We start from the raw sequence: 23,977 nt of genomic DNA on the forward strand, positions 1-23,977 counted from the left end.
AGGGAGGAGAACCAATTAAGGCGGGGGGGGGGTGGAACGAGCAGCTGTCTACCCTTAGCAGGAGGGTTGCTGATTAATTACCTCTCCTGCTGCTGCTGCTGCTGGCTGTCCAGCAGCAGACTGAAGGTGGCTGCTGCTGTGCGCAGGTATATAAAGGCTCAGAGCCTATTATGACACGCGCAGCCAGCGTTCCATTGCCACATTCCGTCTACTGCAGGCGGGATACCTGGATGGCTGAATGTCACTGAGAAGCTCACAGAGACCGCCATAAGCAACAGTTTAAAAGAATGCCACAGACTAATCAACCAAACTTTTTGGGTTGGTTTCTCTTTTATAGTCTGCAGGCATTAAATGAAAGAAGTCAGTGTTCCAGCAGAGGGAGACAACGTTTCAGAAAAGGCATTGTAGCAAACCAAAAAAGAAATTTTAAGCGCAGCAGAGTAACCAGCTCACATACCTGTTAGCTCAGGTGAGTTTAAAAGGCTGCTGTTGATAACAAGGGCATTTGCTAAATAGATGGTGTGTGTGCAACAATATACTGAAAGGTCAATTATATTGTGCAGCTTATCTCACCACCTGTAGTTATTTAGGTGAAAGCTCCAAAATGCTTGCCTAATATGTCTGTTTATCCAAAAGGAAGTATAGAGGGAGAGCTAGATAGATAGCATTGCATTACATTACATTACATGGCAATGCATTGCACAGTTGCTGAAGTTGAACCAAAATGAGCTTGTCATCTGGCTTCTGCAACTTTTAACATGAAAAATCCAATGAGGAGAAGAAAAGCAAAGCCAAAGAGTCCATCCCAAAATCCGACAAACAAGCAAAATGAACAAAAAGCATTGAATTCAATTCTTTCTGATTTTAGAAACTGCATTAAAGAAGGGGTGCACCGGTCCTGGAGATACTGCAATACCAGGTCAATGCGTGGAGTGGACAGAGCAAGCTCTTTTTCCATCTCCCTGTTCTAAAAATCCATTTAATATATGGTCCCCAGATAGGGGACGTATCAGATATTAAACTGATAAGAACAGATACTACACTTGATCTTAGCCAAAAGGCCGAGAAGCGATAACCAGAATTGGTTTCCGACTACGGTGCCACCCAAGGATTCTGAAAAGTCCATTTGTGGAGATGGCCACCTGGACTCCCGTTAAGAAGACATGCTGTCAACCTCTAGATCCCTCACATGCCTGCACTTTTCGGCCTGCTGCTGCTGCAATCCACGCGTTTTAGATCTGCATAACTCCACCTCTTTTAGCACAGTACCCTCAACCCCCGGCTGTTCCCACCCGCCTCAACACCGTTGGAAGGGAGGAGAACCAATTAAGGCGGGCGGGGGTGGAACGAGCAGCTGTCTACCCTTAGCAGGAGGGTTGCTGATTAATTACCTCTCCTGCTGCTGCTGCTGCTGGCTGTCCAGCAGCAGACTGAAGGTGGCTGCTGCTGTGCGCAGGTATATAAAGGCTCAGAGCCTATTATGACACGCGCAGCCAGCGTTCCATTGCCACATTCCGTCTACTGCAGGCGGGATACCTGGATGGCTGAATGTCACTGAGAAGCTCACAGAGACCGCCATAAGCAACAGTTTAAAAGAATGCCACAGACTAATCAACCTAACTTTTTGGGTTGGTTTCTCTTTTATAGTCTGCAGGCATTAAATGAAAGAAGTCAGTGTTCCAGCAGAGGGAGACAACGTTTCAGAAAAGGCATTGTAGCAAACCAAAAAAGAAATTTTAAGCGCAGCAGAGTAACCAGCTCACATACCTGTTAGCTCAGGTGAGTTTAAAAGGCTGCTGTTGATAACAAGGGCATTTGCTAAATAGATGGTGTGTGTGCAACAATATACTGAAAGGTCAATTATATTGTGCAGCTTATCTCACCACCTGTAGTTATTTAGGTGAAAGCTCCAAAATGCTTGCCTAATATGTCTGTTTATCCAAAAGGAAGTATAGAGGGAGAGCTAGATAGATAGCATTGCATTACATTACATTACATGGCAATGCAATGCACAGTTGCTGAAGTTGAACCAAAATGAGCTTGTCATCTGGCTTCTGCAACTTTTAACATGAAAAATCCAATGAGGAGAAGAAAAGCAAAGCCAAAGAGTCCATCCCAAAATCCGACAAACAAGCAAAATGAACAAAAAGCATTGAATTCAATTCTTTCTGATTTTAGAAACTGCATTAAAGAAGGGGTGCACCGGTCCTGGAGATACTGCAATACCAGGTCAATGCGTGGAGTGGACAGAGCAAGCTCTTTTTCCATCTCCCTGTTCTAAAAATCCATTTAATATATGGTCCCCAGATAGGGGACGTATCAGATATTAAACTGATAAGAACAGATACTACACTTGATCTTAGCCAAAAGGCCGAGAAGCGATAACCAGAATTGGTTTCCGACTACGGTGCCACCCAAGGATTCTGAAAAGTCCATTTGTGGAGATGGCCACCTGGACTCCCGTTAAGAAGACATGCTGTCAACCTCTAGATCCCTCACATGCCTGCACTTTTCGGCTTGCTGCTGCTGCAATCCACGCGTTTTAGATCTGCATAACTCCACCTCTTTTAGCACAGTACCCTCAACCCCCGGCTGTTCCCACCCGCCTCAACACCGTTGGAAGGGAGGAGAACCAATTAACGCGGGGGGGGGGTGGAACGAGCAGCTGTCTACCCTTAGCAGGAGGGTTGCTGATTAATTACCTCTCCTGCTGCTGCTGCTGCTGGCTGTCCAGCAGCAGACTGAAGGTGGCTGCTGCTGTGCGCAGGTATATAAAGGCTCAGAGCCTATTATGACACGCGCAGCCAGCGTTCCATTGCCACATTCCGTCTACTGCAGGCGGGATACCTGGATGGCTGAATGTCACTGAGAAGCTCACAGAGACCGCCATAAGCAACAGTTTAAAAGAATGCCACAGACTAATCAACCTAACTTTTTGGGTTGGTTTCTCTTTTATAGTCTGCAGGCATTAAATGAAAGAAGTCAGTGTTCCAGCAGAGGGAGACAACGTTTCAGAAAAGGCATTGTAGCAAACCAAAAAAGAAATTTTAAGCGCAGCAGAGTAACCAGCTCACATACCTGTTAGCTCAGGTGAGTTTAAAAGGCTGCTGTTGATAACAAGGGCATTTGCTAAATAGATGGTGTGTGTGCAACAATATACTGAAAGGTCAATTATATTGTGCAGCTTATCTCACCACCTGTAGTTATTTAGGTGAAAGCTCCAAAATGCTTGCCTAATATGTCTGTTTATCCAAAAGGAAGTATAGAGGGAGAGCTAGATAGATAGCATTGCATTACATTACATTACATGGCAATGCAATGCACAGTTGCTGAAGTTGAACCAAAATAAGCTTGTCATCTGGCTTCTGCAACTTTTAACATGAAAAATCCAATGAGGAGAAGAAAAGCAAAGCCAAAGAGTCCATCCCAAAATCCGACAAACAAGCAAAATGAACAAAAAGCATTGAATTCAATTCTTTCTGATTTTAGAAACTGCATTAAAGAAGGGGTGCACCGGTCCTGGAGATACTGCAATACCAGGTCAATGCGTGGAGTGGACAGAGCAAGCTCTTTTTCCATCTCCCTGTTCTAAAAATCCATTTAATATATGGTCCCCAGATAGGGGACGTATCAGATATTAAACTGATAAGAACAGATACTACACTTGATCTTAGCCAAAAGGCCGAGAAGCGATAACCAGAATTGGTTTCCGACTACGGTGCCACCCAAGGATTCTGAAAAGTCCATTTGTGGAGATGGCCACCTGGACTCCCGTTAAGAAGACATGCTGTCAACCTCTAGATCCCTCACATGCCTGCACTTTTCGGCTTGCTGCTGCTGCAATCCACGCGTTTTAGATCTGCATAACTCCACCTCTTTTAGCACAGTACCCTCAACCCCCGGCTGTTCCCACCCGCCTCAACACCGTTGGAAGGGAGGAGAACCAATTAAGGCGGGGGGGGGGGTGGAACGAGCAGCTGTCTACCCTTAGCAGGAGGGTTGCTGATTAATTACCTCTCCTGCTGCTGCTGCTGCTGGCTGTCCAGCAGCAGACTGAAGGTGGCTGCTGCTGTGCGCAGGTATATAAAGGCTCAGAGCCTATTATGACACGCGCAGCCAGCGTTCCATTGCCACATTCCGTCTACTGCAGGCGGGATACCTGGATGGCTGAATGTCACTGAGAAGCTCACAGAGACCGCCATAAGCAACAGTTTAAAAGAATGCCACAGACTAATCAACCTAACTTTTTGGGTTGGTTTCTCTTTTATAGTCTGCAGGCATTAAATGAAAGAAGTCAGTGTTCCAGCAGAGGGAGACAACGTTTCAGAAAAGGCATTGTAGCAAACCAAAAAAGAAATTTTAAGCGCAGCAGAGTAACCAGCTCACATACCTGTTAGCTCAGGTGAGTTTAAAAGGCTGCTGTTGATAACAAGGGCATTTACTAAATAGATGGTGTGTGTGCAACAATATACTGAAAGGTCAATTATATTGTGCAGCTTATCTCACCACCTGTAGTTATTTAGGTGAAAGCTCCAAAATGCTTGCCTAATATGTCTGTTTATCCAAAAGGAAGTATAGAGGGAGAGCTAGATAGATAGCATTGCATTACATTACATTACATGGCAATGCAATGCACAGTTGCTGAAGTTGAACCAAAATGAGCTTGTCATCTGGCTTCTGCAACTTTTAACATGAAAAATCCAATGAGGAGAAGAAAAGCAAAGCCAAAGAGTCCATCCCAAAATCCGACAAACAAGCAAAATGAACAAAAAGCATTGAATTCAATTCTTTCTGATTTTAGAAACTGCATTAAAGAAGGGGTGCACCGGTCCTGGAGATACTGCAATACCAGGTCAATGCGTGGAGTGGACAGAGCAAGCTCTTTTTCCATCTCCCTGTTCTAAAAATCCATTTAATATATGGTCCCCAGATAGTGGATGTATCAGATATTAAACTGATAAGAACAGATACTACACTTGATCTTAGCCAAAAGGCCGAGAAGCGATAACCAGAATTGTTTTCCGACTACGGTGCCACCCAAGGATTCTGAAAAGTCCATTTGTGGAGATGGCCACCTGGACTCCCGTTAAGAAGACATGCTGTCAACCTCTAGATCCCTCACATGCCTGCACTTTTCGGCTTGCTGCTGCTGCAATCCACGCGTTTTAGATCTGCATAACTCCACCTCTTTTAGCACAGTACCCTCAACCCCCGGCTGTTCCCACCCACCTCAACACCGTTGGAAGGGAGGAGAACCAATTAAGGCGGGTGGGGATGTGGAACGAGCAGCTGTCTACCCTTAGCAGGAGGGTTGCTGATTAATTACCTCTCCTGCTGCTGCTGCTGCTGGCTGTCCAGCAGCAGACTGAAGGTGGCTGCTGCTGTGCGCAGGTATATAAAGGCTCAGAGCCTATTATGACACGCGCAGCCAGCGTTCCATTGCCACATTCCGTCTACTGCAGGCGGGATACCTGGATGGCTGAATGTCACTGAGAAGCTCACAGAGACCGCCATAAGCAACAGTTTAAAAGAATGCCACAGACTAATCAACCAAACTTTTTGGGTTGGTTTCTCTTTTATAGTCTGCAGGCATTAAATGAAAGAAGTCAGTGTTCCAGCAGAGGGAGACAACGTTTCAGAAAAGGCATTGTAGCAAACCAAAAAAGAAATTTTAAGCGCAGCAGAGTAACCAGCTCACATACCTGTTAGCTCAGGTGAGTTTAAAAGGCTGCTGTTGATAACAAGGGCATTTGCTAAATAGATGGTGTGTGTGCAACAATATACTGAAAGGTCAATTATATTGTGCAGCTTATCTCACCACCTGTAGTTATTTAGGTGAAAGCTCCAAAATGCTTGCCTAATATGTCTGTTTATCCAAAAGGAAGTATAGAGGGAGAGCTAGATAGATTACATTGCATTACATTACATTACATGGCAATGCAATGCACAGTTGCTGAAGTTGAACCAAAATGAGCTTGTCATCTGGCTTCTGCAACTTTTAACATGAAAAATCCAATGAGGAGAAGAAAAGCAAAGCCAAAGAGTCCATCCCAAAATCCGACAAACAAGCAAAATGAACAAAAAGCATTGAATTCAATTCTTTCTGATTTTAGAAACTGCATTAAAGAAGGGGTGCACCGGTCCTGGAGATACTGCAATACCAGGTCAATGCGTGGAGTGGACAGAGCAAGCTCTTTTTCCATCTCCCTGTTCTAAAAATCCATTTAATATATGGTCCCCAGATAGGGGACGTATCAGATATTAAACTGATAAGAACAGATACTACACTTGATCTTAGCCAAAAGGCCGAGAAGCGATAACCAGAATTGGTTTCCGACTACGGTGCCACCCAAGGATTCTGAAAAGTCCATTTGTGGAGATGGCCACCTGGACTCCCGTTAAGAAGACATGCTGTCAACCTCTAGATCCCTCACATGCCTGCACTTTTCGGCTTGCTGCTACTGCAATCCACGCGTTTTAGATCTGCATAACTCCACCTCTTTTAGCACAGTACCCTCAACCCCCGGCTGTTCCCACCCGCCTCAACACCGTTGGAAGGGAGGAGAACCAATTAAGGCGGGGGGGGGGGTGGAACGAGCAGCTGTCTACCCTTAGCAGGAGGGTTGCTGTCTAATTACCTCTCCTGCTGCTGCTGCTGCTGGCTGTCCAGCAGCAGACTGAAGGTGGCTGCTGCTGTGCGCAGGTATATAAAGGCTCAGAGCCTATTATGACACGCGCAGCCAGCGTTCCATTGCCACATTCCGTCTACTGCAGGCGGGATACCTGGATGGCTGAATGTCACTGAGAAGCTCACAGAGACCGCCATAAGCAACAGTTTAAAAGAATGCCACAGACTAATCAACCAAACTTTTTGGGTTGGTTTCTCTTTTATAGTCTGCAGGCATTAAATGAAAGAAGTCAGTGTTCCAGCAGAGGGAGACAACGTTTCAGAAAAGGCATTGTAGCAAACCAAAAAAGAAATTTTAAGCGCAGCAGAGTAACCAGCTCACATACCTGTTAGCTCAGGTGAGTTTAAAAGGCTGCTGTTGATAACAAGGGCATTTGCTAAATAGATGGTGTGTGTGCAACAATATACTGAAAGGTCAATTATATTGTGCAGCTTATCTCACCACCTGTAGTTATTTAGGTGAAAGCTCCAAAATGCTTGCCTAATATGTCTGTTTATCCAAAAGGAAGTATAGAGGGAGAGCTAGATAGATAGCATTGCATTACATTACATTACATGGCAATGCAATGCACAGTTGCTGAAGTTGAACCAAAATGAGCTTGTCATCTGGCTTCTGCAACTTTTAACATGAAAAATCCAATGAGGAGAAGAAAAGCAAAGCCAAAGAGTCCATCCCAAAATCCAACAAACAAGCAAAATGAACAAAAAGCATTGAATTCAATTCTTTCTGATTTTAGAAACTGCATTAAAGAAGGGGTGCACCGGTCCTGGAGATACTGCAATACCAGGTCAATGCGTGGAGTGGACAGAGCAAGCTCTTTTTCCATCTCCCTGTTCTAAAAATCCATTTAATATATGGTCCCCAGATAGGGGACGTATCAGATATTAAACTGATAAGAACAGATTTTTTTTGATTGAATATATCTTTTATTAGCACAAAAAATAAGTTAACAGACAGTGTACAGTGCCGCAGCCCAGTACACACAGAATTCTACATCATATTTACATAGCATGAGGATACGACGCACTAACTAGACACATCACACCCCTATGCTACACAAAACACTCAATCTGAAAGAAAAAGCATGTCAATCAATACAGTACGACGAATCGTGATAAGGGATGGGGATTGGGAAAAAGGGGATGGGGAGGGGAAAATCACAGGCCCGAAGGTTTATTGAAAGACAAGACACATAAGGGGAGAGGGGGAGGAGGGGTTTAGTCCTCATCCTCGTCCTCCGGACCGTCCACGATGGAATAGTCTCTGAGCAGGCTGTGGATCAGCCTGCGGCAGTCCTGGATGGACATCCTCTCCCTCCTCAAGATGAGCCGGTTCCTGGCGACCCAAACGGCATCCTTGAAGCAGTTCATAAGGCGCCAAGCCTCCTGGATGGCTCCGACGGTATGAACCCCAGGGAAGAGTCCGTAAAGCACAGAATGGTGCGATAGGCTCGCCCTGGGGACAGAGTTCCTCAGGTCGTCCTCAAGGGCAGTCAACAGGCGCTGTGCAAATCCGCAGTCCCAAAAAGTGTGCAAAGATGTTTCCTCCACGAAGGGGCACCTTGGGCAGTACCTGGTCTTGCACAGGTTCCGGGCATGCATGAATGACCGGACGGGCAGTCCGCCCTGAATCGCCATCCACGACAAGTCCTTGTGCCCGTTGGTCAGCCTGTCAGACGACACATTTGTCCACACAGTCTCCAGCGTGTCCTGGTGAAGTCCTGTGATGTTCTCCACGTCATCCTTGGATCTGATGAGCTTGTGGATAGTTTTGGGCTTCCACAAGTCGGGCTTGAGTCCCTCCAGTTGATGTTCCCCCACAAATCGAACGACGTCTCCGTAGAACCATGGCGTCGTCCAGTTGTAGGGGAAGGAGCTGTCCCACTTGTCCCAGCCGAGTCGCCTCCAAAAAGGAAGCAGGAAGAAGCGAGACATGGACCTGCCCGCGGAGCCATTCTTGACTTGCAAAGTCCGGCGGACACAATCACACACAAAAGAGGATCGCAGGAGGGTGGGGATATCTGGAACGCCCTTCCCACCCTTGCGAGGCTCCTTGTACATGACGGCCCGCCTGACTCTGTCCATCTTGGATCCCCAGACAAAGTGAAACACTGTCCTGGTAATGGCCCTGCACACAGTGACGTGTGGGGGCCAGGCCTGCGCCGTGTACTGCAAGACGGGCAGGACCTCATTACGCAGGACGAGTGCCTTACCCTCACAAGTGAGGTGTCTGAGGCTCCAGAGTCCGATCCGTTGCTTCACTTTGGCCAAGCGTTCTTGCCAGGACTTGAGGGCCGCTCCTTCCTTCCCGAACCAGACTCCCAGCACCTTGAGGAAATCCGGTTGAATGTTGAAGGGGAAGGGGGCGGAGGAGGCCGGCTGCCAATCCCCGAAGAGCATGGCTTCCGACTTCCTGCAGTTGACTTTGGCCCCTGAAGCACGGCCGAACCTCTCACACGTCTGGACGAGGGCGTCGACTGAACCACGATCAGCGCAGAAGACGGTGACGTCGTCCATGTAGAGCGAGCACTTGACCTCGTGTCGTCCCGGACCCGGTGCGGTGATCCCTCTGATCTCTCCATTCTGCCGGATAGCCTCTGCGAAGAGTTCTATAACACAAACAAAAAGAAGAGGTGATAGAGGGCAGCCTTGTCTGACCCCAGAGAGGACAGGGAAGGGGTCAGTCTTCCAGCCGTTCACCAACACCGAGCTGTGGATATCAAAATACATCAGACGGACATACGAACAAAACATGTTACCCAAACCTAACCGGTGCAGAGCTCGGCCCATGAACTCGTGGGAAACCCGGTCGAAGGCCTTCTCCTGATCCAAGGAGACCAGGGCCGCGTGTGCGCGGCGGACCTTGATGTACTCGACCGTGTCCCGCACGAGAGCGAGGCTGTCTGCGATGCGACGTCCAGGGATGCCGCAGGTCTGGTCCGGGTGGATGATCCGTCCGATGACCGTCTTAAGTCGTGTCGCCATCGTCTTGGCCAGGATCTTGTAGTCCACGTTGAGCAGAGTGATGGGACGCCAATTTCTCAGGTCGCACCTCTCTCCCTTCCGCTTGTACAGGATCGTGACCATTCCTTCCCTCAAAGATGGAGGCATTCTACCCTCCACCACCATCTCCTCGTACAGATCCAACAGGTCCGGACAGATGAGGTCTCCCAGCGCTACATAGAGCTCCGCTGGAAGACCATCACTGCCCGGGGTCCTGCCGGTCCTAAAGGATTTAGCGGCAGAGAGCAATTCGCCCACCATCAGAGGTTTGTCCAAGGCTGCCGTGCCTGCAGGATCAAGATGGTTAGTGATACCTGACAGGAACTTATCAGCAGCGTCGGGGTCGGTAGTCTTGTGGGAGTAGAGTTCGCTGTAGAAGTCGCTGACGACCCTCATCACGTCCTCCTTCCCACGTCGCATGTTTCCGCTCTCGTCTCGCAGCTCGTTCAGGGGCGTGTGACCGGCATGAAGTTTCCTGAAAAAGAATGAGTTACATTTCTCACCCTTCTCCAGATTCTCCACTTTGGAACGGAAGACGATTCGCTTGGACTCCTCCTCAAAGTGCCTTTTCAGGCTCTTCTTGGTCTCCTCCAGCTCCTCCCTCACGTCCCAGCCGCAGTGAAGAAGGTCCTGCAGCGACCGCAGCTCGCGCTGCAGCCCTCTGAAGTCCCTCCTCTTCTCACACGCCTGTTGTCGACCCTTGGCCTGAAAGAAACAGCGAAACTCAAGTTTAACATATTCCCACCAATCAGAGACTGTTTGGAAGCTACCCTTGTAGGACTGCCACATTGCGTAGGCTGCTCTCAGCTCCTCCACGACTTCATCCTGAGCCAGCAGAGCACAATTCAGCTTCCAGGAGCCGGGGCCGGATGGAAAACCGTCGCCGAGGACACCTTGTAAGTGAATGGCTCTGTGGTCGGAGAAGAAGCAAGGGACCATCGAGTGCCTACTCTGCCTGACTGCCCGAGAGGTGAGCACAAAGTCAATCCTGGAGCGGAGTGAGCCATCGGGTCGGCTCCACGAATAGTTTGTGGAGCCTCTCCCCATGGAGCCCACCACGTCCTGAAGAGAGGCCTCGGTTACCATCTCGATGAGCAGCTTGGACGTGATGTCCAACTTGGCAGATGTGCCAGAACTACGACCATCCTCCTCGATGGGGCAGTTGAAATCCCCGGCCATCACTAAGGTCCTGGTGGTGGCAAGCTGAAGCCGCAGGGTCTGGAAAAGCTCCAAACGCTCATTCTTCAGTGGGGACGCATACACGTTGATGAACCTGACAGGTTCTCCCGCCCAGTTGCCATCTACAACAAGAGCCCTGCCGCAGATGAGCTCCTGGACTGACTCAAGCGTGAATGCGCCCCCCCTGATCAGAATTGCGACCCCCGCAGACTTGCAGTCACCCCCACCAGACCAGTAGGATGGACCGTGGGACCACTCCCTGGCCAGATGTTTGAAGGACCTAGAGGAGGGAAGGGAACATTCCTGCAACATATAAACATCACACAACTGGGAAGTAAGGAAGGCATAAATAGTCTGACGTCTGAACTTGTCCTTGATGCTCCTGACATTAATGGAAAATAAGTTAATATTAGCCATCATGTAGGGAAAAAAGAAAAAGTTAGCGCAGGCAATACACCTTAGTTACCACTCCGGTCAGGTGGTCCCTCGTCGGTGTTGACTGCTGGTGACGGGATCACCAGCAGGCCCTCTTCCTCCATCTGGTCAAGCAGCGCGGCCTCGATCTCGGCGACCACCAGTTCCTCCTCTTCTGGCTCGGCCACCAGGGTCTCAACCATGTGCTCCATCTCTTCTGGCTCAGGGAGGGTATCCTCCTTTTCGCCTACGAAATCCAGAATCTTCTTTTTGGAGGATTCAGTAGCAGGGCTGTCCTCCACCTTCCTCTTTCCCCGGGTTGGAACTGGGGAGACAAGAAGGGGAAAATCCTCCTCGGAATAGATAGCGGCGGGTGGAGGAAAGGTTAATTCCACCGCTACCATGGTCTGGGGAGGGAGAGTGGCTGCCGGGGCAGGGGAAAGGACACCTGCTGAGGAGTAGGGGAAGGAGGAAGAGGAAGTGGAATCCTCAGCAGGGGTGGCCGGGGTGGGGGGGGATTGGACGGGGGTGGCAGGGGGAGGGATCGAGAGAGGGGTGACAGAACTCTTACCCTCCTTTGACTTTTTCTTAGGCTTCGGAGCTGCTGGGACCGTCGCTGGGGCTTTGGCCACCGACTCCTTGACCGCTTTGGCCTTGGTCGTCTCAGCCTTGGCCGCTGGGGCCTTGGTCGTCGCGTCCTTGACCTTCACAGGCCTGGTCGTCGGGGCCTTGTCCTCCGGAGCTGGGGTCGTCGCAACCACCGATGCCCAGGATCTCTCACGCTTGGGGCAATCCTTGTACAGATGAGCCGCCAGCCCACACAGGTTGCAGGACGTCTTCTTCGGGCAGTCCTTCGAGCTGTGTCCTGTCACTCGACAAATCCTGCAGGCATCCTCCTTGCAGTCCTTCATCTCGTGGCCGTTCTTGCCGCATCTCCTGCAGTTCCGCGGCATGTCCGGGTAATAGATGAGGCCGTAGGAGTTGCCCAGGGAGAATGTCGGGGGCAGGTGCCGAAGTCCGTCTGAGTACGCCAGGTCCCTGTGAAGTCTAACGGTCACCGACCACTTACCTGTCCAGAAGCCGAGTCCATTCAGGATGTGAGAGGGTTCCTTCACAACGAAACAGAAGCGTCTCAGGAAGGTACAGATGTCTTGGCCTGGGGTGTGCGGGTTGCGCATGGAGACCGTGATCCTCCTTTCGTCCCTCTGGATAGGGCAGCTACCTGTAAAGGCAGAGAAAGAATTATCCGGTCCTTTTGCGCTTACCATTTCCCAGAACCTCCTGCAGGTGTTCACAGTGGCGAAGGTGACGAAGAAGATCCCCGTCAAGAAGGTCTGGATGCTGAGGGTGTCCGACCTGGAGAAGCCTCGATCCAGCAGCATCTTCTGGCAGAACACGTCCGAGGACATATCCGGCACCCTCCCATCCACTTCCTTCAGCTTCAGGGCCACCGTCTGCCGCATCCATGGCCCCAGGGCTGGAGCTTCGTGGCGGCGCTTCTGGGGTCCCTTCTGCTGGCCAGTCGTGGAGGCAGAGTCCTTGGGGTCAGAATAGGCTCCTGGCTGGGCCCTCCTGGCTGTCCCCTGCTCCAGGCTCTTCTTTTCGGTCTTCCTCGCAGCGCTTGCCATGGCTTTCCTCCTGCAGTTACTTCTTGGAGCTGGATCTGGAACTCTTCCCGGAATGGGTGGAGCTATGCAGATTCTTCTCCCGTCGTGTTCTGGACAAATTCCCCGAAAGGTCTTTGTCTCGATGATTTTCTTCCTCGAAGATTCCACAGGACAGCCCGATTCTTCTCCGAGTCTTCGTCTTCTTCTGAATTCTTTAGAGCTTCTTCCTCCCACCGATATCCGCCTTCCTTCTCCGATGTCAGCTGGGCTCCGAAGCTCTTCTCCTTCCGAGTTCGATCGCTCTCGTCAAGTGTAGATCGTAGCTCTTGTGTTCTTAAAAGAACAGATACTACACTTGATCTGAGCCAAAAGGCCGAGAAGCGATAACCAGAATTGGTTTCCGACTACGGTGCCACCCAAGGATTCTGAAAAGTCCATTTGTGGAGATGGCCACCTGGACTCCCGTTAAGAAGACATGCTGTCAACCTCTAGATCCCTCACATGCCTGCACTTTTCGGCTTGCTGCTGCTGCAATCCACGCGTTTTAGATCTGCATAACTCCACCTCTTTTAGCACAGTACCCTCAACCCCCGGCTGTTCCCACCCGCCTCAACACCGTTGGAAGGGAGGAGAACCAATTAAGGCAGGGGGGGGGTGGAACGAGCAGCTGTCTACCCTTAGCAGGAGGGTTGCTGATTAATTACCTCTCCTGCTGCTGCTGCTGCTGGCTGTCCAGCAGCAGACTGAAGGTGGCTGCTGCTGTGCGCAGGTATATAAAGGCTCAGAGCCTATTATGACACGCGCAGCCAGCGTTCCATTGCCACATTCCGTCTACTGCAGGCGGGATACCTGGATGGCTGAATGTCACTGAGAAGCTCACAGAGACCGCCATAAGCAACAGTTTAAAAGAATGCCACAGACTAATCAACCAAACTTTTTGGGTTGGTTTCTCTTTTATAGTCTGCAGGCATTAAATGAAAGAAGTCAGTGTTCCAGCAGAGGGAGACAACGTTTCAGAAAAGGCATTGTAGCAAACCAAAAAAGAAATTTTAAGCGCAGCAGAGTAACCAGCTCACATACCTGTTAGCTCAGGTGAGTTTAAAAGGCTGCTGTTGATAACAAGGGCATTTGCTAAATAGATGGTGTGTGTGCAACAATATACTGAAAGGTCAATTATATTGTGCAGCTTATCTCACCACCTGTAGTTATTTAGGTGAAAGCTCCAAAATGCTTGCCTAATATGTCTGTTTATCCAAAAGGAAGTATAGAGGGAGAGCTAGATAGATAGCATTGCATTACATTACATTACATGGCAATGCAATGCACAGTTGCTGAAGTTGAACCAAAATGAGCTTGTCATCTGGCTTCTGCAACTTTTAACATGAAAAATCCAATGAGGAGAAGAAAAGCAAAGCCAAAGAGTCCATCCCAAAATCCGACAAACAAGCAAAATGAACAAAAAGCATTGAATTCAATTCTTTCTGATTTTAGAAACTGCATTAAAGAAGGGGTGCACCGGTCCTGGAGATACTGCAATACCAGGTCAATGCGTGGAGTGGACAGAGCAAGCTCTTTTTCCATCTCCCTGTTCTAAAAATCCATTTAATATATGGTCCCCAGATAGGGGACGTATCAGATATTAAACTGATAAGAACAGATACTACACTTGATCTTAGCCAAAAGGCCGAGAAGCGATAACCAGAATTGGTTTCCGACTACGGTGCCACCCAAGGATTCTGAAAAGTCCATTTGTGGAGATGGCCACCTGGACTCCCGTTAAGAAGACATGCTGTCAACCTCTAGATCCCTCACATGCCTGCACTTTTCGGCTTGCTGCTGCTGCAATCCACGCGTTTTAGATCTGCATAACTCCACCTCTTTTAGCACAGTACCCTCAACCCCCGGCTGTTCCCACCCGCCTCAACACCGTTGGAAGGGAGGAGAACCAATTAAGGCGGGGGGGGGGGTGGAACGAGCAGCTGTCTACCCTTAGCAGGAGGGTTGCTGATTAATTACCTCTCCTGCTGCTGCTGCTGCTGGCTGTCCAGCAGCAGACTGAAGGTGGCTGCTGCTGTGCGCAGGTATATAAAGGCTCAGAGCCTATTATGACACGCGCAGCCAGCGTTCCATTGCCACATTCCGTCTACTGCAGGCGGGATACCTGGATGGCTGAATGTCACTGAGAAGCTCACAGAGACCGCCATAAGCAACAGTTTAAAAGAATGCCACAGACTAATCAACCAAACTTTTTGGGTTGGTTTCTCTTTTATAGTCTGCAGGCATTAAATGAATGAAGTCAGTGTTCCAGCAGAGGGAGACAACGTTTCAGAAAAGGCATTGTAGCAAACCAAAAAAGAAATTTTAAGCGCAGCAGAGTAACCAGCTCACATACCTGTTAGCTCAGGTGAGTTTAAAAGGCTGCTGTTGATAACAAGGGCATTTGCTAAATAGATGGTGTGTGTGCAACAATATACTGAAAGGTCAATTATATTGTGCAGCTTATCTCACCACCTGTAGTTATTTAGGTGAAAGCTCCAAAATGCTTGCCTAATATGTCTGTTTATCCAAAAGGAAGTATAGAGGGAGAGCTAGATAGATAGCATTGCATTACATTACATTACATGGCAATGCAATGCACAGTTGCTGAAGTTGAACCAAAATGAGCTTGTCATCTGGCTTCTGCAACTTTTAACATGAAAAATCCAATGAGGAGAAGAAAAGCAAAGCCAAAGAGTCCATCCCAAAATCCGACAAACAAGCAAAATGAACAAAAAGCATTGAATTCAATTCTTTCTGATTTTAGAAACTGCATTAAAGAAGGGGTGCACCGGTCCTGGAGATACTGCAATACCAGGTCAATGCGTGGAGTGGACAGAGCAAGCTCTTTTTCCATCTCCCTGTTCTAAAAATCCATTTAATATATGGTCCCCAGATAGGGGACGTATCAGATATTAAACTGATAAGAACAGATACTACACTTGATCTTAGCCAAAAGGCCGAGAAGCGATAACCAGAATTGGTTTCCGACTACGGTGCCACCCAAGGATTCTGAAAAGTCCATTTGTGGAGATGGCCACCTGGACTCCCGTTAAGAAGACATGCTGTCAACCTCTAGATCCCTCACATGCCTGCACTTTTCGGCTTGCTGCTGCTGCAATCCACGCGTTTTAGATCTGCATAACTCCACCTCTTTTAGCACAGTACCCTCAACCCCCGGCTGTTCCCAACCGCCTCAACACCGTTGGAAGGGAGGAGAACCAATTAAGGCGGGGGGGGGGTGGAACGAGCAGCTGTCTACCCTTAGCAGGAGGGTTGCTGATTAATTACCTCTCCTGCTGCTGCTGCTGGCTGTCCAGCAGCAGACTGAAGGTGGCTGCTGCTGTGCGCAGGTATATAAAGGCTCAGAGCCTATTATGACACGCGCAGCCAGCGTTCCATTGCCACATTCCGTCTACTGCAGGCGGGATACCTGGATGGCTGAATGTCACTGAGAAGCTCACAGAGACCGCCATAAGCAACAGTTTAAAAGAATGCCACAGACTAATCAACCAAACTTTTTGGGTTGGTTTCTCTTTTATAGTCTGCAGGCATTAAATGAAAGAAGTCAGTGTTCCAGCAGAGGGAGACAACGTTTCAGAAAAGGCATTGTAGCAAACCAAAAAAGAAATTTTAAGCGCAGCAGAGTAACCAGCTCACATACCTGTTAGCTCAGGTGAGTTTAAAAGGCTGCTGTTGATAACAAGGGCATTTGCTAAATAGATGGTGTGTGTGCAACAATATACTGAAAGGTCAATTATATTGTGCAGCTTATCTCACCACCTGTAGTTATTTAGGTGAAAGCTCCAAAATGCTTGCCTAATATGTCTGTTTATCCAAAAGGAAGTATAGAGGGAGAGCTAGATAGATAGCATTGCATTACATTACATTACATGGCAATGCAATGCACAGTTGCTGAAGTTGAACCAAAATGAGCTTGTCATCTGGCTTCTGCAACTTTTAACATGAAAAATCCAATGAGGAGAAGAAAAGCAAAGCCAAAGAGTCCATCCCAAAATCCGACAAACAAGCAAAATGAACAAAAAGCATTGAATTCAATTCTTTCTGATTTTAGAAACTGCATTAAAGAAGGGGTGCACCGGTCCTGGAGATACTGCAATACCAGGTCAATGCGTGGAGTGGACAGAGCAAGCTCTTTTTCCATCTCCCTGTTCTAAAAATCCATTTAATATATGGTCCCCAGATAGGGGACGTATCAGATATTAAACTGATAAGAACAGATACTACACTTGATCTTAGCCAAAAGGCCGAGAAGCGATAACCAGAATTGGTTTCCGACTACGGTGCCACCCAAGGATTCTGAAAAGTCCATTTGTGGAGATGGCCACCTGGACTCCCGTTAAGAAGACATGCTGTGAACCTCTAGATCCCTCACATGCCTGCACTTTTCGGCTTGCTGCTGCTGCAATCCACGCGTTTTAGATCTGCATAACTCCACCTCTTTTAGCACAGTACCCTCAACCCCCGGCTGTTCCCACCCGCCTCAACACCGTTGGAAGGGAGGAGAACCAATTAAGGCGGGGGGGGGGGTGGAACGAGCAGCTGTCTACCCTTAGCAGGAGGGTTGCTGATTAATTACCTCTCCTGCTGCTGCTGCTGCTGGCTGTCCAGCAGCAGACTGAAGGTGGCTGCTGCTGTGCGCAGGTATATAAAGGCTCAGAGCCTATTATGACACGCGCAGCCAGCGTTCCATTGCCACATTCCGTCTACTGCAGGCGGGATACCTGGATGGCTGAATGTCACTGAGAAGCTCACAGAGACCGCCATAAGCAACAGTTTAAAAGAATGCCACAGACTAATCAACCAAACTTTTTGGGTTGGTTTCTCTTTTATAGTCTGCAGGCATTAAATGAAAGAAGTCAGTGTTCCAGCAGAGGGAGACAACGTTTCAGAAAAGGCATTGTAGCAAACCAAAAAAGAAATTTTAAGCGCAGCAGAGTAACCAGCTCACATACCTGTTAGCTCAGGTGAGTTTAAAAGGCTGCTGTTGATAACAAGGGCATTTGCTAAATAGATGGTGTGTGTGCAACAATATACTGAAAGGTCAATTATATTGTGCAGCTTATCTCACCACCTGTAGTTATTTAGGTGAAAGCTCCAAAATGCTTGCCTAATATGTCTGTTTATCCAAAAGGAAGTATAGAGGGAGAGCTAGATAGATAGCATTGCATTACATTACATTACATGGCAATGCAATGCACAGTTGCTGAAGTTGAACCAAAATGAGCTTGTCATCTGGCTTCTGCAACTTTTAACATGAAAAATCCAATGAGGAGAAGAAAAGCAAAGCCAAAGAGTCCATCCCAAAATCCGACAAACAAGCAAAATGAACAAAAAGCATTGAATTCAATTCTTTCTGATTTTAGAAACTGCATTAAAGAAGGGGTGCACCGGTCCTGGAGATACTGCAATACCAGGTCAATGCGTGGAGTGGACAGAGCAAGCTCTTTTTCCATCTCCCTGTTCTAAAAATCCATTTAATATATGGTCCCCAGATAGGGGACGTATCAGATATTAAACTGATAAGAACAGATACTACACTTGATCTTAGCCAAAAGGCCGAGAAGCGATAACCAGAATTGGTTTCCGACTACGGTGCCACCCAAGGATTCTGAAAAGTCCATTTGTGGAGATGGCCACCTGGACTCCCGTTAAGAAGACATGCTGTGAACCTCTAGATCCCTCACATGCCTGCACTTTTCGGCTTGCTGCTGCTGCAATCCACGCGTTTTAGATCTGCATAACTCCACCTCTTTTAGCACAGTACCCTCAACCCCCGGCTGTTCCCACCCGCCTCAACACCGTTGGAAGGGAGGAGAACCAATTAAGGCGGGGGGGGGGTGGAACGAGCAGCTGTCTACCCTTAGCAGGAGGGTTGCTGATTAATTACCTCTCCTGCTGCTGCTGCTGCTGGCTGTCCAGCAGCAGACTGAAGGTGGCTGCTGCTGTGCGCAGGTATATAAAGGCTCAGAGCCTATTATGACACGCGCAGCCAGCGTTCCATTGCCACATTCCGTCTACTGCAGGCGGGATACCTGGATGGCTGAATGTCACTGAGAAGCTCACAGAGACCGCCATAAGCAACAGTTTAAAAGAATGCCACAGACTAATCAACCAAACTTTTTGGGTTGGTTTCTCTTTTATAGTCTGCAGGCATTAAATGAAAGAAGTCAGTGTTCCAGCAGAGGGAGACAACGTTTCAGAAAAGGCATTGTAGCAAACCAAAAAAGAAATTTTAAGCGCAGCAGAGTAACCAGCTCACATACCTGTTAGCTCAGGTGAGTTTAAAAGGCTGCTGTTGATAACAAGGGCATTTGCTAAATAGATGGTGTGTGTGCAACAATATACTGAAAGGTCAATTATATTGTGCAGCTTATCTCACCACCTGTAGTTATTTAGGTGAAAGCTCCAAAATGCTTGCCTAATATGTCTGTTTATCCAAAAGGAAGTATAGAGGGAGAGCTAGATAGATAGCATTGCATTACATTACATTACATGGCAATGCAATGCACAGTTGCTGAAGTTGAACCAAAATGAGCTTGTCATCTGGCTTCTGCAACTTTTAACATGAAAAATCCAATGAGGAGAAGAAAAGCAAAGCCAAAGAGTCCATCCCAAAATCCGACAAACAAGCAAAATGAACAAAAAGCATTGAATTCAATTCTTTCTGATTTTAGAAACTGCATTAAAGAAGGGGTGCACCGGTCCTGGAGATACTGCAATACCAGGTCAATGCGTGGAGTGGACAGAGCAAGCTCTTTTTCCATCTCCCTGTTCTAAAAATCCATTTAATATATGGTCCCCAGATAGGGGACGTATCAGATATTAAACTGATAAGAACAGATACTACACTTGATCTTAGCCAAAAGGCCGAGAAGCGATAACCAGAATTGGTTTCCGACTACGGTGCCACCCAAGGATTCTGAAAAGTCCATTTGTGGAGATGGCCACCTGGACTCCCGTTAAGAAGACATGCTGTCAACCTCTAGATCCCTCACATGCCTGCACTTTTCGGCTTGCTGCTGCTGCAATCCACGCGTTTTAGATCTGCATAACTCCACCTCTTTTAGCACAGTACCCTCAACCCCCGGCTGTTCCCACCCGCCTCAACACCGTTGGAAGGGAGGAGAACCAATTAAGACGGGGGGGGGGGTGGAACGAGCAGCTGTCTACCCTTAGCAGGAGGGTTGCTGATTAATTACCTCTCCTGCTGCTGCTGCTGCTGGCTGTCCAGCAGCAGACTGAAGGTGGCTGCTGCTGTGCGCAGGTATATAAAGGCTCAGAGCCTATTATGACACGCGCAGCCAGCGTTCCATTGCCACATTCCGTCTACTGCAGGCGGGATACCTGGATGGCTGAATGTCACTGAGAAGCTCACAGAGACCGCCATAAGCAACAGTTTAAAAGAATGCCACAGACTAATCAACCAAACTTTTTGGGTTGGTTTCTCTTTCATAGTCTGCAGGCATTAAATGAAAGAAGTCAGTGTTCCAGCAGAGGGAGACAACGTTTCAGAAAAGGCATTGTAGCAAACCAAAAAAGAAATTTTAAGCGCAGCAGAGTAACCAGCTCACATACCTGTTAGCTCAGGTGAGTTTAAAAGGCTGCTGTTGATAACAAGGGCATTTGCTAAATAGAAGGTGTGTGTGCAACAATATACTGAAAGGTCAATTATATTGTGCAGCTTATCTCACCACCTGTAGTTATTTAGGTGAAAGCTCCAAAATGCTTGCCTAATATGTCTGTTTATCCAAAAGGAAGTATAGAGGGAGAGCTAGATAGATAGCATTGCATTACATTACATTACATGGCAATGCAATGCACAGTTGCTGAAGTTGAACCAAAATGAGCTTGTCATCTGGCTTCTGCAACTTTTAACATGAAAAATCCAAGAGGAGAAGAAAAGCAAAGCCAAAGAGTCCATCCCAAAATCCGACAAACAAGCAAAATGAACAAAAAGCATTGAATTCAATTCTTTCTGATTTTAGAAACTGCATTAAAGAAGAGGTGCACCGGTCCTGGAGATACTGCAATACCAGGTCAATGCGTGGAGTGGACAGAGCAAGCTCTTTTTCCATCTCCCTGTTCTAAAAATCCATTTAATATATGGTCCCCAGATAGGGGACGTATCAGATATTAAACTGATAAGAACAGATACTACACTTGATCTTAGCCAAAAGGCCGAGAAGCGATAACCAGAATTGGTTTCCGACTACGGTGCCACCCAAGGATTCTGAAAAGTCCATTTGTGGAGATGGCCACCTGGACTCCCGTTAAGAAGACATGCTGTCAACCTCTAGATCCCTCACATGCCTGCACTTTTCGGCTTGCTGCTGCTGCAATCCACGCGTTTTAGATCTGCATAACTCCACCTCTTTTAGCACAGTACCCTCAACCCCCGGCTGTTCCCACCCGCCTCAACACCGTTGGAAGGGAGGAGAACCAATTAAGGCGGGGGGGGGTGGAACGAGCAGCTGTCTACCCTTAGCAGGAGGGTTGCTGATTAATTACCTCTCCTGCTGCTGCTGCTGCTGGCTGTCCAGCAGCAGACTGAAGGTGGCTGCTGCTGTGCGCAGGTATATAAAGGCTCAGAGCCTATTATGACATGCGCAGCCAGCGTTCCATTGCCACATTCCGTCTACTGCAGGCGGGATACCTGGATGGCTGAATGTCACTGAGAAGCTCACAGAGACCGCCATAAGCAACAGTTTAAAAGAATGCCACAGACTAATCAACCAAACTTTTTGGGTTGGTTTCTCTTTTATAGTCTGCAGGCATTAAATGAAAGAAGTCAGTGTTCCAGCAGAGGGAGACAACGTTTCAGAAAAGGCATTGTAGCAAACCAAAAAAGAAATTTTAAGCGCAGCAGAGTAACCAGCTCACATACCTGTTAGCTCAGGTGAGTTTAAAAGGCTGCTGTTGATAACAAGGGCATTTGCTAAATAGATGGTGTGTGTGCAACAATATACTGAAAGGTCAATTATATTGTGCAGCTTATCTCACCACCTGTAGTTATTTAGGTGAAAGCTCCAAAATGCTTGCCTAATATGTCTGTTTATCCAAAAGGAAGTATAGAGGGAGAGCTAGATAGATAGCATTGCATTACATTACATTACATGGCAATGCAATGCACAGTTGCTGAAGTTGAACCAAAATGAGCTTGTCATCTGGCTTCTGCAACTTTTAACATGAAAAATCCAATGAGGAGAAGAAAAGCAAAGCCAAAGAGTCCATCCCAAAATCCGACAAACAAGCAAAATGAACAAAAAGCATTGAATTCAATTCTTTCTGATTTTAGAAACTGCATTAAAGAAGGGGTGCACCGGTCCTGGAGATACTGCAATACCAGGTCAATGCGTGGAGTGGACAGAGCAAGCTCTTTTTCCATCTCCCTGTTCTAAAAATCCATTTAATATATGGTCCCCAGATAGGGGACGTATCAGATATTAAACTGATAAGAACAGATACTACACTTGATCTTAGCCAAAAGGCCGAGAAGCGATAACCAGAATTGGTTTCCGACTACGGTGCCACCCAAGGATTCTGAAAAGTCCATTTGTGGAGATGGCCACCTGGACTCCCGTTAAGAAGACATGCTGTCAACCTCTAGATCCCTCACATGCCTGCACTTTTCGGCTTGCTGCTGCTGCAATCCACGCGTTTTAGATCTGCATAACTCCACCTCTTTTAGCACAGTACCCTCAACCCCCGGCTGTTCCCACCCGCCTCAACACCGTTGGAAGGGAGGAGAACCAATTAAGGCGGGGGGGGGGGTGGAACGAGCAGCTGTCTACCCTTAGCAGGAGGGTTGCTGATTAATTACCTCTCCTGCTGCTGCTGCTGCTGGCTGTCCAGCAGCAGACTGAAGGTGGCTGCTGCTGTGCGCAGGTATATAAAGGCTCAGAGCCTATTATGACACGCGCAGCCAGCGTTCCATTGCCACATTCCGTCTACTGCAGGCGGGATACCTGGATGGCTGAATGTCACTGAGAAGCTCACAGAGACCGCCATAAGCAACAGTTTAAAAGAATGCCACAGACTAATCAACCAAACTTTTTGGGTTGGTTTCTCTTTTATAGTCTGCAGGCATTAAATGAAAGAAGTCAGTGTTCCAGCAGAGGGAGACAACGTTTCAGAAAAGGCATTGTAGCAAACCAAAAAAGAAATTTTAAGCGCAGCAGAGTAACCAGCTCACATACCTGTTAGCTCAGGTGAGTTTAAAAGGCTGCTGTTGATAACAAGGGCATTTGCTAAATAGATGGTGTGTGTGCAACAATATACTGAAAGGTCAATTATATTGTGCAGCTTATCTCACCACCTGTAGTTATTTAGGTGAAAGCTCCAAAATGCTTGCCTAATATGTCTGTTTATCCAAAAGGAAGTATAGAGGGAGAGCTAGATAGATAGCATTGCATTACATTACATTACATGGCAATGCAATGCACAGTTGCTGAAGTTGAACCAAAATGAGCTTGTCATCTGGCTTCTGCAACTTTTAACATGAAAAATCCAATGAGGAGAAGAAAAGCAAAGCCAAAGAGTCCATCCCAAAATCCGACAAACAAGCAAAATGAACAAAAAGCATTGAATTCAATTCTTTCTGATTTTAGAAACTGCATTAAAGAAGGGGTGCACCGGTCCTGGAGATACTGCAATACCAGGTCAATGCGTGGAGTGGACAGAGCAAGCTCTTTTTCCATCTCCCTGTTCTAAAAATCCATTTAATATATGGTCCCCAGATAGGGGACGTATCAGATATTAAACTGATAAGAACAGATAAGGTTTCAACGCAATTTTATTGATTCAAAAGTATATTTACAAAGGTCTTAAAAAAGAACATTTATAACATTACAATAAAATGATAAAACATGATAATAATCAATTCAAGTTTTTTGTAAAAAATACAATTTACCATCATAAAACCATTTTAACAATTAAGAATATCATAATTACAGATGTACTTGGGTTTATTTAATTACCACTAATTGTGTTCCATAATTGTACACACCACATAGAAGCCGCTTCTTTT

General features: G+C 47.4%; 14 non-coding genes and 1 pseudogene across 14 annotated transcripts; all 15 read right to left on the reverse strand.

Annotated features, from left to right (window-relative positions):
• Nucleotides 1-882: 882 nt before the first annotated feature.
• On the reverse strand, nt 883-1,073 carry LOC141226417 (U2 spliceosomal RNA). The gene has a single exon (XR_012293549.1). It is a non-coding gene; the product is annotated as a U2 spliceosomal RNA (small nuclear RNA).
• Nucleotides 1,074-2,192: 1,119 nt separating this feature from the next.
• Nucleotides 2,193-2,383, reverse strand: LOC141226418 (U2 spliceosomal RNA). Its single transcript, XR_012293550.1, has one exon. It is a non-coding gene; the product is annotated as a U2 spliceosomal RNA (small nuclear RNA).
• A 1,120-nt stretch (nt 2,384-3,503) lies between these two features.
• On the reverse strand, nt 3,504-3,694 carry LOC141226419 (U2 spliceosomal RNA). Its single transcript, XR_012293551.1, has one exon. It is a non-coding gene; the product is annotated as a U2 spliceosomal RNA (small nuclear RNA).
• A 1,121-nt stretch (nt 3,695-4,815) lies between these two features.
• On the reverse strand, nt 4,816-5,006 carry LOC141226215 (U2 spliceosomal RNA). The gene has a single exon (XR_012293439.1). It is a non-coding gene; the product is annotated as a U2 spliceosomal RNA (small nuclear RNA).
• A 1,121-nt stretch (nt 5,007-6,127) lies between these two features.
• On the reverse strand, nt 6,128-6,318 carry LOC141226420 (U2 spliceosomal RNA). The gene has a single exon (XR_012293552.1). It is a non-coding gene; the product is annotated as a U2 spliceosomal RNA (small nuclear RNA).
• Nucleotides 6,319-7,439: 1,121 nt separating this feature from the next.
• LOC141226264 (U2 spliceosomal RNA) lies at nt 7,440-7,634 on the reverse strand. The gene has a single exon (XR_012293478.1). It is a non-coding gene; the product is annotated as a U2 spliceosomal RNA (small nuclear RNA).
• Nucleotides 7,635-13,198: 5,564 nt separating this feature from the next.
• Nucleotides 13,199-13,276, reverse strand: LOC141226339 (U2 spliceosomal RNA; annotated as a pseudogene).
• A 1,120-nt stretch (nt 13,277-14,396) lies between these two features.
• On the reverse strand, nt 14,397-14,587 carry LOC141226421 (U2 spliceosomal RNA). The gene has a single exon (XR_012293553.1). It is a non-coding gene; the product is annotated as a U2 spliceosomal RNA (small nuclear RNA).
• A 1,121-nt stretch (nt 14,588-15,708) lies between these two features.
• On the reverse strand, nt 15,709-15,899 carry LOC141226422 (U2 spliceosomal RNA). The gene has a single exon (XR_012293554.1). It is a non-coding gene; the product is annotated as a U2 spliceosomal RNA (small nuclear RNA).
• A 1,117-nt stretch (nt 15,900-17,016) lies between these two features.
• Nucleotides 17,017-17,207, reverse strand: LOC141226423 (U2 spliceosomal RNA). The gene has a single exon (XR_012293555.1). It is a non-coding gene; the product is annotated as a U2 spliceosomal RNA (small nuclear RNA).
• A 1,121-nt stretch (nt 17,208-18,328) lies between these two features.
• Nucleotides 18,329-18,519, reverse strand: LOC141226424 (U2 spliceosomal RNA). The gene has a single exon (XR_012293556.1). It is a non-coding gene; the product is annotated as a U2 spliceosomal RNA (small nuclear RNA).
• A 1,120-nt stretch (nt 18,520-19,639) lies between these two features.
• On the reverse strand, nt 19,640-19,830 carry LOC141226425 (U2 spliceosomal RNA). Its single transcript, XR_012293557.1, has one exon. It is a non-coding gene; the product is annotated as a U2 spliceosomal RNA (small nuclear RNA).
• Nucleotides 19,831-20,950: 1,120 nt separating this feature from the next.
• Nucleotides 20,951-21,141, reverse strand: LOC141225974 (U2 spliceosomal RNA). The gene has a single exon (XR_012293205.1). It is a non-coding gene; the product is annotated as a U2 spliceosomal RNA (small nuclear RNA).
• A 1,119-nt stretch (nt 21,142-22,260) lies between these two features.
• Nucleotides 22,261-22,451, reverse strand: LOC141226427 (U2 spliceosomal RNA). The gene has a single exon (XR_012293559.1). It is a non-coding gene; the product is annotated as a U2 spliceosomal RNA (small nuclear RNA).
• A 1,121-nt stretch (nt 22,452-23,572) lies between these two features.
• On the reverse strand, nt 23,573-23,761 carry LOC141226287 (U2 spliceosomal RNA). The gene has a single exon (XR_012293499.1). It is a non-coding gene; the product is annotated as a U2 spliceosomal RNA (small nuclear RNA).
• Nucleotides 23,762-23,977: the final 216 nt, after the last annotated feature.

This window comes from Phyllobates terribilis, unplaced genomic scaffold (assembly GCF_046119375.1).
Source record: "Phyllobates terribilis strain yellow unplaced genomic scaffold, ASM4611937v1 Scaffold_414__1_contigs__length_1644244, whole genome shotgun sequence".
Taxonomy (NCBI): Eukaryota; Metazoa; Chordata; class Amphibia; order Anura; family Dendrobatidae; genus Phyllobates; species Phyllobates terribilis.